We start from the raw sequence: 15,518 nt of genomic DNA, 5'->3' as shown, positions 1-15,518 counted from the left end.
TTGCCAAAACTCCTTATTCTTTGTTTTTTGTCTAGCCATATTTGCGCTGAATTGGGTCGACTCTGTTGTAACGACGTTGCAACAGCTTTCCCACACAAGCGTACTTAGGAATTAACGACTATGCAGCTAGTTGGGGTTATGGAGGCATAAACAACGGCAATATCCTGTTTAAGGCAATTTATTGCTAGACAAGATATTGATAGCAGAGGGCGATGTAGCAGAGATATTGGAATTCGCTAATCATTAGTGGCTGGACATAATTATAGAACATTTTTAGTGAGTTGGAAATAACATTTTTTAAACAATTTATTAATAGAATAAAATAAGGTGGAACACACAAATAGTTGCGGTTTAACTACTCTTCGTCTAGTCAAATTGTAACGCCAAACATTAAATACTACTTACATATGTACGTAGAGCCCTAATAAGCTTCTTCACTTAAAACTATGTTCTTAAATTGAGCCTGTTTCTGGTATCTTGTACGAGAATTTTTTCTTATTTCGTTATTGGTGCTTGCGAAAGGGTATAGGAGTATAATATATTTTGATATAAATTTCTGTAAACCCTTGTAAATTTCGTATCCAAATTTAGACAAGGCGTCGTAGAAGCAGCTCCCCTACGTGCTATAAAAAGCCGCTTTAAAATAGATAGTGCTTCCGTTTGGTTATAAAGGAAAATTTCTTAGATGAGCAGTTAAATTCAAGTCAAAGGTAGATTTATCAGGGTTCAATCAATTGATTCATAGAGGTACTCAATCTTTCGCACAGAATCGTCGATAGGACGTCGATGCAATGCTAAATAGGTTTATCCCATGGCAATAGGCGCAAAAAGCAGGATGCCCCTTTGAAACAATTGAGAAAAAAGACTGAGATTCCAATCTTCGGAAAAGTATTCATTAGACCATTCTTCGTGCTTTATTCCGGGTTACCTTAGTCAAACGCACCAACGAATTCACCGCCATTGCACGAACCAACGCAGTTTGTGAACTATTTGAATACTGACTTATTTTCCAATAGAATTTTAGATCCGCATGCGAAGCGTATTTCACATGTACGTATATAATGTGATAAATTTGTGTGTTCGTACGTTGATTGTGGATATCTGTGCTCGATTTGGCAGCGATTTATGGTGTTAACGGCTATGGAATAAAGCGTTGTTTCTAAATGCCATTTTAGCCTGGGCCAAAGTATCCCTGAATGGTAGTCCACAAGCATTTTTATCCACCTGGACGCGGCTGCTAACACCAAGCGCCTAAATGGATGCTATGTACTGCTGCGTGGGCAAAACTTGCCTTCATTAAATTTATGAAATTTTTACACATGCACTTCTCAATTGCACTATATAATAAATTTGATGGCATTTCAAAGTATGCTCGGCCTGGTCTGATGCATCTTCCGGACGATGCTTCCGGAGATTTTTGCGGACTCTGCATGGTTGTAACAGATGATCACCATTGGCCACAGTTCCTACCCTCTACTTTTTGGTCCCACATATATTTTTTTTTATATAAGTACATGCAAACACATTGGCTATTCAAATATTATTTGTTGTTTGGACTTGGGATCGAACCCAGGACCTGCGGTGTGGTAGTACATTAGTCATTTTGTGAAGATGCTCGTTCAAGGAGCGAGAGAGAGGGTTAAAACATTTTACGAAAATATTAAACAAAGTATTTTATCAGGGGCCAACAAATATTATAAACTTCTGCGGATTAAGTGGAAGATTAAATTGTGTTAGCAAGGATATTTCAGTATCGATGTTCCCGAGTATAGATATACTATACATACGTTATTTTCTGAAACAATTTATGCCTCTAACTGCCTTTTTTAACGAAACCATTTTCAAATCTATGCAGATTTTAATAATATTGGCTTGTGTATGAGAATTAGTGCATCGAAAATTGAGCCTTTTCACAACGAAACATCTTTAGAGAAAGGTATTTCGGTCATTCTATTGTTAATTTCTATTTTAGTTATTAATTTTGAAATCTCATCATGAAAAATTTAACTTTAAATAAGTACTTTGGTAAAAAAAAATATTATATACAAATATTCAACAATTTCATTTTGCTTGTGAAAAACATCAATAACTTACAAAGGTCGAAGTTATAGCTGCTATTTCGGAGATCACCACATCTCCTCATCAGTCTTCTGTTATTCTATTGTTAATTTCTATTTTAGTTATTAATTTTGAAATCTCATCATGAAAAATTTAACTTTAAATAAGTACTTTGGTAAAAAATATAATATTATATTATATGCAAATATTCAACAATTTCATTTTGCTTGTGAAAAACATCAATAACTTACAAAGGTCGAAGTTATAGCTGCTATTTCGGAGATCACCATCTCTCCTCATCAGACTTCTTCATCGAGTTCACTGGGATTTGTACTTTACCTGGCGAACTTAACTCAATGGGTAGACCACTGGCCTTGAATGCCGAAATTGGGAGTTCATATCCCAGTTTACTCGATGAAGGAGTCCGATGAGAAGATGTGGTGATTTCCTAAATAGCAGCTATAACGTCTACATTTCCAAATTATTGATGTTTTTCCACAAATTTCATTCATTTTTCATTTGAAAAACGGCCTCAAGCTCACTAAAATTGTTGAATATAATTGTTAAAAGCCCATTAATATCAAACAAAAGCAAATGTTTAAGTAACAAGTCTTCAATATAAAAATCGTATCATTAAATAGAGCAGTTATGTAGCTGCCGTTTCATGAATTGAGGTACGAAAACACACTTATGATTTCCCAAATAAGGCTAAATGGGCAAATAAAATTTCTTCCTTCTTGAAATGTTTACGCGTCTCTTTGACACTTTTACACGGCGTCACTAAATGCCGTAAAACACTGACTAACTAACACAACAGATATATGTACATACATATGTTTGTAAATCCTTTTCAATAAGTGAATGATTTTTAAAATGACACTTTTACGACTTGCAATCAACGAAACCGTTACACATTTCCACTCTCGCCACTTTGCTTCTTAACGAAAAGCTATCAAATTTTCTATCAAAATAAGCGGATTATGTTTTCAAGTATAATCATTTCTCGGTCACTGGCGCTCACAAAAAAAAAACATCAAAAGCGACAAGTTTCTTTCCAGAGATTTTTGCAAATATTCTGACACCCCAAAATTTTTTCCGCCTGTCGGTTTGTTTTGTGTTAAATCGGTTATCGGTTATGTTGTACACTTTCGAGCGTCTGCCATCGAACTGATTTAGTAGAAAAGTTGTCTGGAGTTCAATAGCATAGAAAGAAATGCGATGTATTTGCTAACCAGATTGCAGTGAAAGAGCAGTGGAAAAAGTTGCAGCAGCGGCATCAAAGTAGAAGTTGCAACATTAGATGGCTGCTGGCACCTAGTTTATAAGAAGTCTTTAGTAAAACTGCTGCACACACCGCGCCACTAAACTCCCGCAACGCTCCAGCGCGAATGCAAGTTTTTATGACCGGCGGCGTGTTGCAAGTTGTAGCTGCGGACAAGCCATGCAGCCATGGCTGTCGGCAACTTGTTGGCCACTTGGTCAGTCTGGGAATTAGAAGTCTCTATGACAGCCGCACTTGGTAGCTTTAGTTGGGCTGCTCAAGATGCATTGGCGGTGAAGCCAGTTTGGCCAACATGAAGTTACTTTTTTTGTTAGATTTTTTATTTTATTTTTATTTTGCCGTCAGCATTGCTCGGTTTTCATTTACAAGCACTCAAGCGGCCAAGCGTGCCAGTGTTCAGTCCAAGTGGCTGCTGCTCGCCGCCAAGCATTTTTGTAAAGCAGCATTTAAACTTCTACAACTTCTGTGGTCTTAAATTTCGCAAAGCCATTGCCGAGGGCGTATGCGGTGGAGGAGAGTAATGCAAGTCGGTAGCTTTTATTACTGGTGTTATCATTGCAGCGCGTGCAGCCAGTTTGACAACAATTTTGGTATGAATGAATGTGTGCAAGGTTTTTATTTACCGTTAAGGTCATTAAGATTATTTAAATAGTGAATTTGTGGAAGAATTTGATGGAAGTGAGCCTTACCAGATATTTTTATATGAAAAGGTGAGTAAACATATCCTGAGTTATATTGAACATAAGATTGCCGTTACAGAGTACGTTTACTTGTAAATAATTGACCATTATAAGTTTAACATATATACATGTATATTAGGGATGTTTCGAATGTTGGGATGTTGGAAATAACATTAGAAAATGTTATAATCAACTTAAGTCATCATTTTTATTACTTAACAATTTTGTAAATTATTAGAACATTGAACGAGTGCTTAACGGGAATCGCGAAAATAACGCCTATGGGCTTTATTTCCTAAAAAAAAAAGCATCAAAGCTCGCGGGCGTTATTTGCATTTCGAAGGGGAAATAACGCCCAGCACTAAAAGGCAATAAAGCCCAGCCCACTGTCCCAAAAATATATGAAAAAAACTTGTTTGCAAATTTTTATATGCATACCCTTTATATTTGTGCTTTTTAGCCTAAAGTGTTTGTGAAGTATTATGGCAGTAGGATAACGATAACCCGTGCCGACTCTTAGTTGAAATTTTAGTTAATATGCAATATGTATATGCGAAAAATTCGATATGTTTCTCATAGAGCTGTCAAACTATCGACGATACTATCGATAGTATCGATAGTCTGGTCACATGAAATAACTATCGATAGTTTTACTACTATCGCCACTATCGTTTCATTGATAGCGTATTATCTTTCCTAGTTTTTGACATTTGCACGTATTGGTTCAAAGAGAACAAAACTTGGCAGCATTGTTTCCTGAACGAACGAATAAAGATCACCCAGGACGGAGTACGAGAAAAAAATAATTTTTTTTACAGTGACGTAGTTTTTTCGCCGCCATGTGAATGACACGGAATTAAACCGTGAGTGTGAATGAAACAACCGATTAAAAAATGACGTTATCAACTATTATAGCTCTGATCCAGTACTCCATGAACTTACAGGATTTTACACGAACTTGCAGGAAGTTACAGGAAAAATGTTCCGGTACTCCGAAATCCTCCAAAATCCTGTAAAGGAGAGCGACTTTTGGAGAGTTGTGTAGAGAATGAAGTTGCAAGATTTTACCCGAACTTTTTCTTCTGGTAAAATCATGAAAAGTGTCAAGCAATCACTGGTTGACGTTTTTACAGGAAAATGGTTTTTTTGTTCCCGTACTTTTTGTTGTTACTCATTTTTACTCTCACTTCAGAGAGTAATTTTGCTGTTTGACAGTTTTACAGGATTTTTTACGAAAAGTATTGGATCAGAGCTTATTTTTTTCTCAAATGCAATTACAAATACACGGTTGCCGTGCTTGGTGATCTGTTTAGTTGGTTCATGGCATTATTTTGAAAAGCATCATTTTATATTTTAAGCGTGGAAATAGCAGAGGTTACATTGCCGTCTTAAGAGCGTGCCAGACGTGGCAACGCAGTATATATTTTAAAAGACTGTCAAATTGAGAAATTTCAGAAAGCAATTGTATGAGCAGTGGCACCTGCATGTAAAGTATTTTTCGAAAGAAATTTTTTTATTTCCGAAAGGCGAATTGCAGGGAAAATTTCTGAAATCGCTTTTTGACTGTTTACACGACGAATGAATTTCTATCAATATTTCTCGATACTAAAATGCAACCGTCAGCCTTTAAAATAAGCAAATTTATAATAGCAAGATAACGAAAAATAAATGGATTTAGAAAAACATACGTATGAAATGGGTCGATACTATCGATAGTATCACCCTTAAGACTATCGTAAAACATCGATGGACTTGACTATCGATAGTTTGACAGCTCTAGTTTCTCATATTTGAACGCATTCTTAGTAAACCCGCATCTACAAATTTACCAAAAGACGGCATGATTTCACCCAAGGACATAGAAGAAATTAATTAACCCTTTCCGGTCAAATCCGTCCCTGATGAATATAAAAATTTTTCCTCTTAATAACAAGGTTCATAGAGAAAAAAATATCCAAAAGTTGTTTTGGGTAGCTATTAGGGCTACCTCAAATTTGTGCAATATATTGTACAAAAGTCCGCAAAGGAGTAAAAGCACCGAAGAAAGCTCAATAAATATTTCACTAAGTTTGACGGAATACAACTTTTATTTCATTGACAATGAACTTTTGTATGTACAAGATAATTGATTTTACTGAAGATATGTTGGAATGAATATTTTATATCCTTTTAAGTATTTAAGTATTAAGTTAAGATTTGCATTAAAAAATTTTAAATTTTCTCCATGAGAAGAAATTTTGAAAATTTCAGATACAATTACAATATAAAATACAAATGACCCGTTTTAATAAACCTTCCCGGTTTTTCTGCCTTCGGTAGATCAAGAAATTAAAAACCTACCCTTTACTGCAACAACAGCGCACAAGCTCTTCAAAAACCACCCTAATTGCCTGTTCAACTACAACCTTTGCGGACAATTGTACAATATATTGTACAAGACACTTACAACTTTTCAATGTAAATGTACAATATATTGTACATTTTTTTTGACCACTCGGAAAAATATTTTAAATCATGATAGTTTAATTTTAGCATTTTTATACGATGAAATGCTTTTAATATTTCCATACTATATGCTTTTAATAGCGATTTTACTTGAATTTTACGTATTTTTTGTACAGTAAATTACCACAACTTGCGTGTCACTGGAATTTTATAAAATGGTCTACTTTTAAATTAAATTCTAAAAATATTTTTGAAACGTTTTCGATTTTGAAATTTACGTAAACTATTCGGGACATTCCAAAGCTTCGTAAAGTTTAATTTGCTTTCAAAAACATTAATAAGATTTTTAGTAGCACGCTTCCAATGTTACAAAAAATTAAATGTACAATATATTGTACAAATGCAGGGAAAGAGTTAAATGAAAATATCTTTTGCAAATTTTATTCTTCAATATCCTTATACATATATATTTATAGGATTTAAATTAAACTGAGATTCTTCAAAATACATTCAAAATTAAGGATCTTTACCGATAATATCTTTAAAGGACATTTTTGACAACGATAATGGAAAACGAAAGTTACAGTGCTATCTGGGTCGAGTGAACTAATTAATGCAAGACCAGTTCATAAAATGCAGATTGTTCACTATATCCAGATTGAGTTTTTTGTTCTTTAAAATCAATTTTATTGCGCAGTACGTCTTTTGAAGTTAAATTTTTAAGAACTCTGAAATGTCGTCTTTTCCCTCAGCCAATGCCAACACATGTTTCCTGTTGTTGCTCTATCGTTGTCGTCAAGCTCTATTAGCGGTAGACCCTGGAAGCGTGCAGCCTCGATGGGGTCTGTCCATAAGGCCAGAGGCGTTAGCAGGGTGGGGTTAAGTGGGTATGCGAAGAGATGCTGCGAGTCATGGGGCTTCTCTCCGAATGCGGGGAATTCATTTGGCACATCTGCATTTATTCTGCTCAAGTATGAGTTCAACCTGCTGCAGTAGCCAGATCGAAGTTGGGCTTTGGGGTCCGAGTCTCCCGAGGCAGACGAAGCTCTGTCTCGTCCACGTCTGGTGGTTGCGTGCCCAGAACGGCATACACAGATCGAGAGTCTATATAACTGTCGGTAGGCTGTTGGGCCAAGAGGTAGTTTTTTGAATCCCGGACTTCGCCCGCCAGTTCATAAAGATGCCTTCTGACGTGCCGTCGCGAGGGTTCTTCCGCAAGCAGATGTCTGTTCGGGTACCTAACACGGTGACACCCTACTAGGAATTGCTTGCAGAGCATTGTGTTATGCTCCTTAATCGGGAGCATATTGGCCTCGTTGCGCAGGTGATGTTTCGGCAACATCAGAAGGCATCCTGTCGCTGTCTGAGTGCCGTGTTTTGGCAAGTCTGCAGTTTCATCCACTGCGTCCTACTAGTCCCCGATAACCACACAGGCGTTGCATACTTCAGAACCGGGCGGCCAATTGCCTTGTACGTTGCCAGCAACGTTTCTTTGTTCTTTGTCTTAGGGGAGAGGGTTAGGCTCCGTGCAGTGACGAAGCGAGAAAGCTCGGTGAAATATCCGTTATCGAGCAATCGTCAGCATAAGAGACAATCGAGACTACCTCTGGTGGTTGAGGGAGCTTAGAAATGTAAATGTTGAACAGTAGTGGGGAAAGGGCGCCACCCTGTTGAACTCGCTGTTTTATTTTCCTAGGTTTGCTCGATTTGTCTCAAAAGATCACTGACGACTACTCAGGTATTTCGCAGCCCACCGTTTGTCTTCTAGTAGCGTCACTTGAATAGTTCTATATAGCTATCGGGCGAGAAGACTCTCCTTTGTTGGACGGTTTCCCCGGTGGACAATCACCTCACGGTTGACCAAAGCTTGCTCACACCAGAGGCGAAGTTACAGGTCTTCAGATGGTCTTCCCACTTCTTCCGCTTATGTACGTTCACTAGTTGCCGAATCTCCGAGTTGAGATCCCTGATACGGGGATTTACGTGATCGGCCTGCCGAAGGGATTCACCTTTTTGTTATTAAATTTGTCGTTACAGTTTTGAATTTGGAAGGAATTGGTTTTAAATTTTGTTCACTCTACAAAGACACAAAATTGTTCACTCTATAGAGTACTCAATGGAAAAATTTTCATGTTCACTCTTTCGAGGTGTTCGTAGCATCGAGTGTTCACTCCAGCCAGTTAACACTGTATAACTAATCTTGTTTTGATTTTTCTTTTAACTAATGTCCATGTATCCATATTTTTTGTAAACATTTGGAAATATAGATATTTCGATTTGTCGATTTGGGTAAAATTCTGACTACCTGGTAAAAAAACCAAAAACGCAGATCTACTAAATATTATGCCCTAATACTGTTTGTATGGTAATATCGTCTTATATAGATGTAAAATGAGTAAATTAGCAAAATACGCGAACGGTTTGCCGTGGTCCGAATTACATAAAATTTTATTCGGATAGTTTTTAAGACAAAAACAATAAAATGAGGTATGCGTTAAAAAAGAACTTTGGTTTTTTGAAACTGTCTAATGTACATATATGTATATAGCGATGCAACTTGGAAGAACAAATGTTAAAAGACTTTGGTATCTACGGTTTTGTTCGCAAGGTCGACGTCTACCGAAAAATATGGAATGACAAACTGTATGAGACTAATGACAATATTGGCATGAAACGTATAAATATTCAACGTTTTCCGTGATTGAAGATCCTGCTCGATGCAGTAGGGCCTGTATACTGAAAATCTGTTATCTGTGCATTTTTCAACTTTTAGGCAAAGGGTCGCAGACAATCTAAGCTCTTTAGTTATATTTGCGGTAGCCCTGTCCGCCTATGACCAGATAGATTTTGAAACTTTTCAATATATTTAAAAAAAACACCATCATTTATCAAATATTAAGGTCCGTAACTAATTTGGCTTCTTATCTGCACACAAAAATTATGTAAGAGCGCATTGTTCTTTAGTTTGGTAAACTTTTATATTCACTTGATCCAAGAGGAAGAGAAAAGTGCAAGGCTTTAATAATGAGAAATTCTCTTACGAAGTATTATATACTAGCAAATTATATTAAACTTTTACAAACTGGTGATCATCACGGCGCAATAAACAGGATAAGTAATAAAACAGCTTTCTGGCTTTATTTTTTGACTATCGGCTGCCTTATGGGCAAATTTTCCAATAAGGCAGAGTCAAAATCTTTCATCTCACTCTAATTACTTCACCTGGTATAATTCCACAATACAAACTAGTACCACGATTGAGAGAATACAAAGGTTGCGCCGATCTCGGACCGCTATTCCTCTCTTAACGAATTTGACAGAATCGTTATTTGCATGACACTTGTGCAACTTGTTTACATTCTCCTTGCAACATTTTTTCTTCTTCTTCCATTCTTCCTCACGTTTTGGCATTTCTCTCTCGCAATTGCACCAGTGTGACGTCGCACAAAAGTTATTCTCAAAAATCCTCTCTGAATGGCGCAATCTTGTATTCTATCATTCTTGAACTAGTACGTTGAAATACGAGTGAGTTAAATTTCTTTTGTTGACTGATATACAAATTTACATCTTTTATTCAATCTTGCAACTTGCAAGGTAAAAATAACCTAAGCAGCGCACAATAGGACCGGTGATTCAGTGAGCAACTTAAGGTGGATATTTTTTTATGATATCATTCATTCTTACATATGGGGCGATGCACGTCAAATGTTCCAGGCGAGCTAAGCGGTGGAAAACAAGCTACTTTTGGACTTGCCGGGAAGCAGACAGAATATAAGAAAATAATTTGAAATCTATGATTTCTGTAAGTTTTTGCACGGGCTATCCGATGGTGCTATGCGTTTTCCAAATTTTACCCTGTTTCATGGTGAAAATTCGAAACAACAATTTGTTTGTAATTTTTCTCAATTATTGTCATTTTAATATTGTTTTTAGTTATCTCAATCGAAAGATCAGATTTTTTTATATATGTACATAAACATTATTAAAAAAAAGAGGCTTTTTTATTTTTCCGAGTTATAAAGCGTTTTAGAGCCCGCTAAACGAGTCTCGACCGCTATGTTCACTTGCACGAATTAAAACATCATACAGCGATTGCAAATTTTTACACAATTGTCATTTAAGCTCACATTATCTCAGACGTTTTTGTATCGATCGATTTGAAAATTTCTCACAATAAGCGCACAGTAAGCGGTTAAGCGCGCTTTAAAACGCTTTATAATTCGCGAAAATAAAAAAGTCCCCTTTTTCGATTAAGATAACTAAAAACAATATTAAAAATTACCATCATTGAGAATAATTACAAAGAAATTTTCGTTTTAAATTTTCACCATGAAAATGGGAAGATTTTGAAAAACGCATAGCACCATCGGATAGCCCGTACACAAATTTATAGAAATCATAGTTTTCAAATATTATTTCCCATTCTCAGCTCAGCGCGCTTGGGACATTTGACGTGAATCGTCCCATATGCATAAATAAACTAATAATGTGAGAAAGCAGATGAATAAGGAAAATCCATGCTAAAAACATGAATTTCCAAACTGCTATTTCAAGTGTCTTAGTAGGTTAAATTCTAGAAATTAATGAAATAAGCAAAGTAATTATAATATCTGCAATGTGCCTAAAAGCACACAAATTCAATCCATCAACTTCATATTCTAGCAGAAAACTCAATAAGCGGGCAAGCAATTGAAATCCCCGATGGGACGTGCGCGCAAGAAGCTCAAATGTCAATGGGCAGATAAAAGCTGACAAAAAGAGCAAACGAAGGTTTTTGTTAAGTAAAGAAAATGAAAAGAGAAATCGGGAACGGACTTACGTATCACACACCGTCTACAAAAGAGTCACAACTCAAATTTTGGCATTTTTGAAATTATGCGCTTAAAATGTGACAGAGATTTTATTTACCTTTCAGCAAAAGCTGCAGCTAATTTTTGTTATAATTTCTTTAAAAAAAACCTAAGGTAAAGTCGCCCTTGCCCATATGATTAGCATGTGCTACGAAATAGTTTTTCGCATTTTCTCACGAACGTACTATTTTCAGTTGGGACCCTTTTGAAGACGGTGTGCGAATAAATATGCATACAATTTTAGCGGCTAGTGGAATATTTATCTACTCTCGTCTTGCCTCGCCTTTAGTGGGCAACACCAAGCACTCGGCGTAAAGCTTTATGCCGCTTGATTACTGATGTCATCTGCAGGCGACTCTAGGCACCCACTAGCCAAACAATCAATGCAATCAATCTCGTGATGTGTTCGCCTTCCGTAGCAGCAGCAGAAATATTCTACTCCCATTGCTTGCTGCAATTTGCAATGGTTGCTGGAATTTATGGCGCAACAACATTAATAAATTAAATTTGATTAAAATCAATTTAAATTGATTGCATCAACGGCAACAGCATTGGTATCAACAACAATCAACAGCGTCATAAAAAAGTCAACAATATTACACAACCCCTACTGAAGCAAGAAAATGTTAGAAGAGATTGAAAGCAAAGCGGTATACAACACAATTGTACAGTTTAACTCTTGATCTAATTTTTGATCTTACCCCACCGAGGGAAGCATAAAAAGATATAAATATGTACATACATACATTTGTATGCAAGTATGAAGCAGTATTTATAAACAAACAAATAAATTTTTCTATTCAATGCGCTGATTCAATTAAATTGAAGGTGCCATCGCATTTATGCCACTTATTTCCATCCCTCGCTTTGCCACAAAGCTTCGTTATTTCTTCCCCCCCAACAGTATTCTTTGTTATCTGCATTCATCTCGGTTGTTATTGTTTTGGCTTTGTTGCATTGCTACATTGTTGTTGTTGTTATGGCAAAAGGTTGATTTGATGTGACGATGCGATATGACGTCGAGACGTGATCTGTTGCAGTGAGCGAACCAATCGGCAATCAACATCGCTTGAGATTTAGCGTAGACAAAAGTGTTTGTTGAACTTTAGTTTTGTAATTTTTTTTTTACTAATGTAAATAGTCTGGTATTTTGATTTGCTTACTCAACTCACAGAGCTATTCTGATTCGCCTCAAGCGAAAAATACTTACTAAAGATGTGATGTAATGGAAATGTGAAGTCCCCTTGACCATTTTAAATGCAATTTGGTATAGTGTGAGACAATTTTTTCCAACATTTTGTGTTGACATTTAGTTTTCCGCATTTTTATTTTTATGTTTTGCAATAGTTTTATAAGGTTGTTGCATAAATTAGTTTTGCTTTGACACTGAAAATGCAATAGACTAAACAGCGAAGCTGTTTTGTTTATGAGCAATTTTCCAATTTGCAGTTTATTTGGCGTACATGCAAAAACCACTGAATTACAAATTAAATTCTAAATCGTCAGAGGTTCAGCTATCACAGTTCATACTCTTTGATTCCAATTTTTTTTGCAGATAACAGTACCCCTAGCAGCAGATAATTTGGAAGTTCATGCAAATTACGCAATTCTCAATCGGTTCACACAAACACTTGTTGAAGTTTAACCCTCTAGTAGGCAGAACCGCCTCCAGACGGTCGTTAAATAAACACCTTTTTAGTGCACCTATAATCATTTTTTTCTATATTCGTAAGGCGCGATCCTTAGACAAAACTCGTACCCTTACGGCGAAGTAAACTTTAATCCGTTATGTCAATCCGTTATATTTTAATCGGCAGTTTAATTACAGATTTTGAAAACACGGTTAAAATTAATTATTTCTTGCTATTTAGTAAATTCGTAATTAAAGAAATTTTTTCTTTTGACAAATTTTTTGATATAAAAAAATTCGGTGGATTTTGTTGTTAAAAGCACCGTATTTTAATATAAGTTTTATAATTATGTCACCATTCGAAATGGAGAAAATTGCTTTCGAACACAGACCGTCTACAGACCGGCTTGCCGACATATAAAACCCCAGTTTTGCATTTTTGACCGTCTGCAGACGGCATTGCCGGTTCGTAGGTCAACATTGTGTAAGATAAAGCTGAAACTATGTGTAAGTATATCGGCGAGCCCGTCTCCAGACGGTCTTGGTTTTTCTCCCCTGTAGGAAAAAGTTACTGTCACAGATCGAAATGGATATCAGTTTTGGATTTCTCGTGCTAAAATCACCCATTCCTGAATTTTTCAACTCATAAAAAAATTGGCCTACTAGGGGGTTAAAGTTACTAAAATCCTACAATCAGGGCTGCCAACCATACTTAGCTATGGAGTGCCATATTGAGGATAAAAAAGGACCAAAACGTGCCAAATAAAAAAATATTAGAAAATTTTAGATGAGAAAAGGAAGTACATGCAAAGGATTTCACAAAAATGTATTGAAATATTACTATTTTTCAAAAGTGCTATTTTGGCACTTTGTGGCAATTGCAAAATTAAGATTAAGAAAATTAAGAAGGGCCAAAAATGGCACGGTTTGAGCCAAGTTGGCAGCCCTATCTATAATCATGCTCCGTGTCTGTCTCCTTCTTCTAAGAAGGTTTGATCCTAGTCCAAGAGCCGAAAAGCTCAACTTTTCCCTTGAACTTATTAGATGCTTTTCCTGGTGAGCGTATGGAATTACCAAGCCCGTCGAGAGAGTGAGTCAGGGGATTCTATTGTCCCGGACCCGGTTGAACGGCAGGAAGGTAAACAAATAAACAAATTTTGAAAAGTTCAAATATGATAAATCATGAAAAGAAATGATTACATTGAAAATGGATTTGTGTGTTTTTCTTCAATATGTATGTATGTATGAAAAAACATTATCCTGTGATGAATTGAAAGAAGAAGGATACATTTCAATGGTGGCTATGATTTCAAAAAATAAGCACATGGAAACTATGGAGCGCGAGCATAAAAAACCAACGAATTTTGTATGCTCCAAACTCGTTGGTCTGTTAGTGTAAATTGTTCAGCTCGTCTGACTAAACTAAAGAGATCCCTTGAAGCTACTAAAATATGAATCTGACGGCTGAAACAAGAATACGTTCCAAGAAAATAGATGTAAAGCAAGAAGCACACAATTCTGACGAGTTACCGCAGGAATTAATGGATTATAATTCTGGAGATCAGTTCTGTTGAAATGCCCCATTGGAAACAAGACAAGACTATCTGATTTATCCAAGGAGCTTGAATGAGCAAAAATCACGCGCTACAAATCTTTCAATACGCACGAAGAAAACCTGCAAGAGTAAGCAGCGTACTTTTGTGAAGCTTACGATGTGGACGTCTCTATCGATTTATAGCAGAAATTAGTAATTTAAAGGCTATTCATGAGGCAAATCTGGGGTCCTAAAATTTAACTCAGTTTCAATTTCTTAAACAAGTTGCACGAATTGAAGATGGACCAATTATTCAGTAATGTCTGTGCATCACTCGGAATCTTCTGCACTATTCCGGTGACTGTTGCCGAAAGCGAACGTTTATTCAGTCTTTTAGTTCGTATTAAGAATTTTGTATGTTTTACGACGAACCTATGTAGAGAGACTTTGTCATTGGAATCATCGTGCCATTGATTTTAAGTCCATTATCTTAATGTTTGCTGACCGAAAAGTCCCAAGTGTTTTCAAACAAATTCACATTAGATTGCTACGATAGTTTCTTCTAACGATTGGCCATCTGAATCGATTTATGTCTACGTTTTACGCTAATGAACAATATTCATCCAATACGAGCTAATACTGTGCCATCACCAACGAGGGCCCAAATTCATCGATTGCTTTAAAAATTGTATTAACAAACAACTGAAGCAGGAAATTTAATTGTCGTTTAAAAAATGCTGTTACCAGCGCAGATTAGATCTTTTAATTTTATTTTGTATTTTTTCACTGAAAACTCATTTCAGTTGACCCAGACCACCTGTCCACCTGTTTATTGAATAACGCAAAAACTTTTTTCTCGGAAGTGCCCTTTTCAACCTCTAAATGGCCTTCAAACTTCAAATCGTCCTGGACTTCTGAAATAAGTGCAAATGTTCTTACTGAAAAACGAAAAAATATAAACTAAATTTAACCCACTTCCGGTCCAAACCGGTAGTCAGTAATACCACCAAAAGATAGAGCATCCCCGATTTGGTAGGTA

At 36.3% G+C, this 15,518-nt stretch overlaps 1 protein-coding gene across 1 annotated transcript in view; it reads right to left on the bottom strand.

Moving 5' to 3' along the window:
• Nucleotides 1-15,518, bottom strand: part of LOC118744865 (probable serine/threonine-protein kinase DDB_G0282963) — a 122,974-nt gene that overhangs the window by 28,623 nt on the left and 78,833 nt on the right. The gene's annotated exons all lie outside the window — the stretch shown is intronic.

The sequence above is a fragment of the Rhagoletis pomonella genome, unplaced genomic scaffold, assembly GCF_013731165.1.
Source record: "Rhagoletis pomonella isolate Grant_MI unplaced genomic scaffold, Rhpom_1.0 Rhpom_scaffold_00008, whole genome shotgun sequence".
Taxonomy (NCBI): Eukaryota; Metazoa; Arthropoda; class Insecta; order Diptera; family Tephritidae; genus Rhagoletis; species Rhagoletis pomonella.
Note: the sequence above shows the minus strand (reverse complement) of the source record. Positions and strands in the feature narration are given on the sequence as shown.